Source organism: Sinocyclocheilus anshuiensis, unplaced genomic scaffold (assembly GCF_001515605.1).
Source record: "Sinocyclocheilus anshuiensis isolate Anshui unplaced genomic scaffold, SAMN03320099.WGS_v1.1 scaffold334, whole genome shotgun sequence".
NCBI lineage: Eukaryota > Metazoa > Chordata > Actinopteri > Cypriniformes > Cyprinidae > Sinocyclocheilus > Sinocyclocheilus anshuiensis.
This window is the reverse complement of record NW_015546055.1, coordinates 70,558-78,254: the sequence shown is the minus strand read 5'-3', so window position 1 is coordinate 78,254 and position 7,697 is coordinate 70,558. Positions and strand designations below refer to the sequence as shown.

The window sequence follows — 7,697 nt, the reverse complement described above, 5'->3', positions numbered from 1 at the left end:
TGTGTGTGTGTGTGTGTGTGTGTGTGTGTGTGTGTGTGTGTGTGTTTTTTTTATGTGTGTACCACAGTAATGCCCTAAAGCCTTGGTAATGAGTTCAGTAGAGTGAAATACACAAAATCAATTATAACTGCAGTGTGTGATGAGTGTGTTTTTATACTTTAAAATAAAATCTTAAATGATTTAATTTAATATGCAGAATTAAACATAATTTCATCATGGTACATTCGAAGATATTTAACTCATGTAATAGCGTTCCCTGGGGCAAAATAAATAAACAGACTAGCCAATGACGAAAGCCTTTTTAAAATTACTCATGCTGCTCATTTTAAAACTTGCTTACCAGTTTGGTGCAAATGGATGCAATGCTTCCAAACAAAATGGAGGATTCTTGTGTCAGCCAATCATGACACTGGATGTACAGCAGTGTTTCCTTTTTCTAGTGAGCTATCTCTATCCATTCAATTCACACTGCACTCAGTTAAAACAATTTCTTTTGTTGTGAAGCCATAGATTGAGCAGGATTCCCAGGAAACACTGGAATAGGCAGTGATATTGGTAGGACATGATCGAGTACAGACGGAAACAGTCATTTAAGACATGCCCTAGAGTTTACCCGCTACAAATTTGAATTTGATTTTAATTCTCGCTGATGTCACATAGACGGCGAAAAAAAAAAACCCACCAAAACACAAGTGCCATGTTGAAGCCTTTCCCTGTCATCCGCCATGAGACCTCCTCTCGATTTCATTATTTCCTATACCTTTGTCTCCCTTTCTATTTTTTATCTGCTTTTTCATTTTTCCTCTTTGTCTTTCTCTACCTGTATCTCTTGTGTTTTCTGTCTCTCTCCCTCTCTCTGGGGATGGTGTGATGAGTGGGATGAGAGCAAGCATATGTGTGGAGTGTATGATGGGTTGTTGACAGGCAGGCCTTATCTCTTCTGCTCCGCACCAGTAGTCCTCTGATTACAGCTGACAGCTTGAATCCTCGATAAAAGCCGACATTAAAGAATACAGCGGCAAGGAGCAGTCCTCCTCTCTCTCCATCCCTCCCACGGCTCGTACACATGTCAATGCTGTCGAGGGAGGAAGTGACATCAGAAGATTCCTCTGACAGTCTCAGGCCTGTCAAGTAAGACTAAGGCAGTTTTGTGGCAGGCTTCCCTTTGGCAAGCTGTGATACCATAGTTCTCCCCACACATCAAGCCATCGCCGCACTTTCTCTTGCATACCTCTCTTTTGCTCTCTCTTTCTCTCTTTCACCAGAAATGAACAGCGTCCTCCTGTATCGTGCACTGACAGCATTGTTGACCTTGTCAAAGGGCAATAGCATTTGAGATTCAATCTCTGATTGGCGTTTAGGAGAGCGGAGGGCCGACAAGTGGGGGACTGACGATTTCCAGGCAGAGGTCTTATCAGAGGAGTTTGATGGAGCTTTGGTCCAGATGATATCCCAGCGTAGAGCTCAGAAGGTCTGAAGACAAGCTCAAGCATCCTATCATTGAGACAGAAGAGAGACATACAGAATTTTATCTTGTCAAAGCCGTAGCCTAACGGTTAGCGCACATGCTCCAATATGTTGAGCCTTGGTGCACATGCAGGTAGCCAAGTTCAATTCTAAACAATTATAAAAAATTATAAAACTAAAGAGGGAAAAAAGGAAATATAGGAAATTTTTGGGATTAGACATTTTATTTTAGAGATACAGTAATAAAATATTGGCTAATATGATGAATATTTAAATTTTATGGCCAATATTAAAATTCTTTACTATTTTGTCTAAATGAAATAAAACACTAAACTAAACTAAAATCCATAATTGTAAAAGTTTTTAAATATTATTTAAATTATGAATTATGAAATTATAAATTATTAAATTATTAAAAATATTATTTAAATTATGAAATATTATTACATTTAAAATACTTTTTTATTATATTTTAAAATGTACTTTATTCCTGTGATAGCAAAGCTGAATTTTCAGGATAATTACTCCTGTCTTCGTTATCACATGATCCTTCAGAAATCTTGTTGATTAAAGAAACATGCTGTTAAAGAAACATTTATTATCATTGTCAATGTTGAAAACAACAGTGCTCCTCAATATTTTTGTGGAAATCCTGATTTTATCTCTTTTTTTTTTTTTATTGACAATAGCAATACATTAGTATTAGCCAGTAACTGATACTGTGGCGATATATATTGTGCATCCTTGTTGTTTATGTTTATTTGACAATATATAAGTGGGAGTATGTGGCAAGTATGTGTCTGTATGTGTTAAAGTGTGTTGTCTGTTCTCCACTTATTGTGCCTACATTTTACATACAGTGAGAGATTTCCCCAAGCCACTGGCAGTGCTACACACACACACAGACACACTCATGTCTCCACAGCCAACTCCCACCTCACCCGTCTGGCCCAGACTCAACTCGTTTGGCCTGAGCCAGGGAATTTCAGCAAAGCGTTCTTTTCATTCTGCTCTCATTTATTTTAACTGATATACTCTGATTAAGAGCTTTGTGTCTGTCTCTCTCTCTATCCTCAGAGCATCAGGAAGTTAGGAAGGGAGGGATGCAGGGAAGGAATCTGCTGCCAAAATATGTGAATAATTAGGGCGAAGGCAGTGGGCTGGTGCCAGGCCGAGGGGAGGCATTTGCCCGGCTTATTAGATCCACTAAAGCACAGCTGTAAATCAGTGTCAGGTCCAAAACCAGCAGCGCTCCAGAAACTTCCTGAGCCAAGACGTGTCAGTTAGCCAGGCTGAATACGGCTAAGAAATTAAGTTATAGCTGGGCGGCTTGATTTTAACTCCATTTAGCACTGTCATCCCTGTTTTGTTTTTTGATGTTTTGGTTTGCTATTTCTTTAAATCACTATTCGGATGAAATTAAAATCACAAATTTGTATTTGAAACATGAATTTACCTAATCTAGTCACGTCCGAATAAATCTAAAGAAATACTTCCGAGCTTTTATTGGAAGTTTTTCTGCCACAATCATTCCAACAGTCATCTTCTTTTTAACGCCATTTCTTCTGTTTCAACATTAGCGCTAAAGCTGGATGGGGTTTGTTTCCATTGTTGGAAATGTGGTTTAAAACAGTGGAAATCTGATTACTTCAGCGTCTGAGAGTTGGCGGTGTTGATTTAGTGTTCGCCTGATGAAGGCCAGTTAAAGATGGGCTTCCTCTGCCAGAGTGTTTAGAGAGTGACACATCATCATTACCGAACCATTTATGGCCCTTCGGATCACAGTCCAGAGAGCTGCTCTATTGTTCTGTGCAGAATTACAGAGTGAGAGAGAAGAACAAATGATAAAGAAAATGAGCTGGACAGAGCGCAAAGGGATTGAGACCCAGTGTACAACTGGTGTACGTGGATACAACGGAGTCTGCCCTCCGTGCCGGAGGAAGTCCAATCAACGTCACTATTCAGCTCATTGACAGGCTGCAAGAGGGTGGAATCAGAACACATTGTTCCTGAGCCGAAGATAATAAGGACCTCTGCAGTGACGACAATCTCTACTTTATGCCCCTCATCATGAGAGACTCACCGTTGTGCTCTCAAACGCAAAGACCTTTTAGACACGCATCTCCTTGGGGGCTGTGACTCTTGAGATGAATCATGTCTTTCATTTTTAGTGTTTTATTCCCACGTTTAATGGAGCGGGCATTATCTATAGCAAACATAAAGGTCAGAAGCACAAGAGGTTGCTAGAATTTCTGAAGATTTTTTTGCCGTAATATTTTATGTAGAACTGGAATCGCCAACTACCTTGTGGAATTCTGTGAAATCAGTTTCAGTCTCTCTTGTGCTGTTAACTTCACTTTTGTACTCCAATACGGTGCCTCATAGCAGCTTTGATTACATTGAGAAACACAGATTCACAGGTTACTCTTATTAACTAGTGGATCTCTAAGAAATTATGTGAATTGCTTATAAGAAGTTGTCAGCCAGTTTAAATTGAAGTTAACCTCAGGATTAACCTAGTTAGCTAAGGTTGACTAGTTTGTCTAGATACCATAGACATTGCAGATAGACATGTTTGTCCATTTTGTTGCATCTAAAAGTGTTTTATGAGCATTGCATTTTTAGGACAGTGTGTTAGTTACAGAAGCCACTTTTTAAGTCATTTTAAGTAAATTAAAATAAGGGGACGAATTTACAAATATCTGTGTATTCTGTTTCATTCTGTTGCACTCACTCACTTTTTAAATGCAAGAACGTGTCTTATAAACGTCCCTCAAGAATGTGTCCAATCTGGGTCAGGTGAGCCCGAAATTATTAAGTATGATAATTCATCGGCAACCCACCAACTAGTCAATTTGGAAAATATGTAGTTTTGCACAAGTCTCTCTTACATTCCTTTAATCATTCTTTCCGTCATCATTTCTCTTTCCTCCATTTGTCTTTCTATAGCATTCGTCACCTTTTCTACTTAAATGCAGTGGCATAGTCAGCCAAAGATGGATGGGTATGATACGCCTGCGCTAAATAGTGAGGAAGGAAGGTGTGTGTGTGTGTGTGTGTGTGTGTGTGTGTGATGAGGAGCTTTCGCAGGGCTGAGCTGCAGGCGCAGGAGGGGAAGATGTATGAGCCTCAGGGTTCTGGGCAGTGGAAAACAGTGCTCTGAACTAATGATCCACAGCCTGATCGTTAGAGCCCTTACAGCAGCTCGCAGCAGCACGAGGTGCCGTCCCTGGGAAATCAATTCTGGAGACGAGTCCTGGAGGAGACCCAGAAAGAGGGGGGAAAGAGGCGGACGAGGGGAGGATGGGTGGGCAGTGGTGAAGAAGAAGAAAGCTCTTTTGATCATAAGAGCCTGCAGGCGGAATGAATCTAGGTCCCCTAGAAAGCGGTTCCAATGATAGGCTTGTTCCGGCTCCGTGCCCTCACGTCTCTCACAGCCAGCCCCAGCCGAGCACAGAATGCTTTGGAGAGTGCTCTGGGCTTGATTAATCTCCCCTAGCTGCAGTGCCATCAATCCTAATACTGCAGTGATGAAATGGTCGGGCGTCGGGGGGAGGGGAGTTTCATAAGTCACTTTCGTAACATATCATGATAAAAAAGGCATCAATCAGGGCGTGCAGAATGATGACGGATACCGTCGCTCTGGAGAAGACAGAGAGGGCGAGAGATGCCGTTGTATTTGAGGGCTTTTAAAGCTGAACGAGTTTGAAATGAGATCTGGATACGAATCCGTCATATGCCAGAGATGAATATTTTATTTTGTGGTTGACAGTGAGTTTAGGTTTTAAGCTATTGCTCTTTATTAAACCACACACTCAAGCACAGGAACACACACACACACCAGCAGTTGTACAAGAAAACACACCATCTCAGAGTCCTAAACTACTGGTTCTCGGCTGGTTTTAATTCATTGTTCCCAGATTTTACATTGGAAATTAAGTTTGGACATGGTGCCATGAATTGGTTATCATATAAAGAATAAAAAATGTCCTTAAAATCAATCAATCAAGCTCAATAGGCCTAACAATATGCAAAAAAATTAACATTAGCCTGAATAGGTTTTCTAACAAAACACATAAATGTTTCTTTTATATTTTTTATTTTATATATACACTAAGGTTAATGGGTAACAGTATTGTTTTTACTGTTGTTGTTGTTGTTGTTTTTTGTTGAAAGAAATTAAATGAATCAAAAATGACTCGTCAGAGAATCCTGAAAAAAAAAACATTAAGAGATGATATGTAGAAAAATAAGAAATGTTTCTTTAACAGCAAATCAACATATTGATCATGTTACACTGAAAAATGGAATAATGAATGCTGAAATTCAGCTTTACCATCACAGGAATAAATTGCATTTTAAAATATATTCAAATAGAAGACAGTATTTCACAATATTACTGTTATTACTGTCTTTATGTTCAAATAAAGGCTGGCTTGGTGTAAAAGAGACTTCTTTCAAGAACATTAAATCTACAGACGGACTTAAACCTGCTTGTTTGTTTTGGTTTTATAACTACATAATTATGTTTTTGGTTTATTTTTTATTTCATTTTTCATTGTTTTTTTTCTCACTCAGAACAGACCTCCAACACATTTTTTGGGTCCACCATCTTTTTTCAGCTCTGTCTATGTGCTTCTCTGAGCCCTGATCCTTAATCAGATTTTTATATCCAAATCCTGATCTCAACCATCACACAACTGATTTGAAACCAGTAGTTACCAACACCTCCCCCCTTCCTCGCTCGTTCCTCATTATACAGGCAGTCAAGCAGGCCGAGGCTATCACACTGAAAGCTGCTATCTCTGTTGCCCAGCTGTGGGCTCTATCTCACTATCGCTTTGGGCTGAACCCAGCCATAGACAACCAGGAGATTCACATAGCACTCAGGAAATTAGTCTGCTATCTAGATAGGCAGCCATATTGTCTCGCCAGAACTATGTGTGTGTGTGTGTGTGTGTAGTCAGAACGTTACCCATCCAGCATAGCTGATTACACAAAACAAAGTATAGCCACTTTGAAACTAACATAAAAACTAATGTATATAATTGAGTTGAAAACGTGGTGTAAGACTGTAAGTTGTTTCTCTTATTGTACAATTTCAATACAAATGCTGTTGTTTTGATTTTGATTATGAATTACTAATTTCAGGTTTTGTAATAAATTAACCAGAACAAATGTGTATCACTGATCGAATTTACAAAAACATTATTTTCTGTGCCATGGTCTGCACATCAGTTGATTATATCGTGGAAAAAGCCGCACTGGAGGAAGAAAACCATTATCATTGTCCTGTTAATAAGCTTGTGACTATGTTCAGATCTGCTCTCCATCTCTCCAGAGACCCACAGCAAGCCTTAAATTAGCACAATAACACCGAAACAAACGAAAGGATTACAGCACAGAGCTTTCAGCAAAAAATTGAAAATAAGGCTTGAGGTTCTGGAGTATGTTGTGTGTTGCATGGATAATTTGTAGGTTAATTTGATAGGAAGCTTATTTATCTGGGTTAATCTGTGGTGTGGTTTATTGTAGTACAGCAAACATGAGAATACCAACAAAGAACAGGCTGTTTTCTGGCAGCAAGAGATTTGTGTGTTTAGTTTCTTTCAGCACTTTGGGGAATTGTTAAAAGCTTTAGCTCACAAACACACGAGCGAAAGTTATTTTTAGTAGAAATGAAATCTAAATGGAAAACTACCTTGTGTTTCGCACTGCAGTGTTAAGAACATTCCAGGCATTGGAACCCATTTTCTTGTTTCCTATTTCCAAAAAACATGTTTATTCTTTCTCAAAATATCTATTAATATGACTCTTAAATGATTGTTTTCCATTAGCTTCTTTTATCTAATAAATAGATACATTTCTTCAAAACAGAGGTCTGACATAAAAGGTTAAACAGTGAGTATAATGTCTTGTAGGATTCCTACCCATAACAGACACTGATATGCATGGAATCAACCAGCATGAGATCTAAACTAATCACCCCAGCACATGATTCCAATATTCTGGGTCGACTTCCTGCCAGTCTTGTCGTCATCTACTCAGAGGAGTGATTAAAGACTAATCCAATCAAGAGACAACAAAGCTTTCTTTGTATCAAGAACTAAAAAGTTCTTTCACAATATATAGTTGAGAGAATACCTCGTGATCGCTTAGGCATAGGACCCTTATATGTATGCACAGGAAATGGCTAATTTAATCACACCCTCAGGCTTGCAGAACAACAG

General features: G+C 39.0%; 1 long non-coding RNA gene across 1 annotated transcript in view; it reads right to left on the bottom strand.

Moving 5' to 3' along the window:
• LOC107699249 (uncharacterized) overlaps positions 1-7,697 on the bottom strand; it is a 16,909-nt gene that overhangs the window by 9,006 nt on the left and 206 nt on the right. The window contains exon 2 of the long non-coding RNA XR_001635440.1: positions 6,484-6,490. This is a non-coding gene — a long non-coding RNA (uncharacterized LOC107699249). The remainder of the gene's footprint in view (positions 1-6,483; positions 6,491-7,697) is intronic.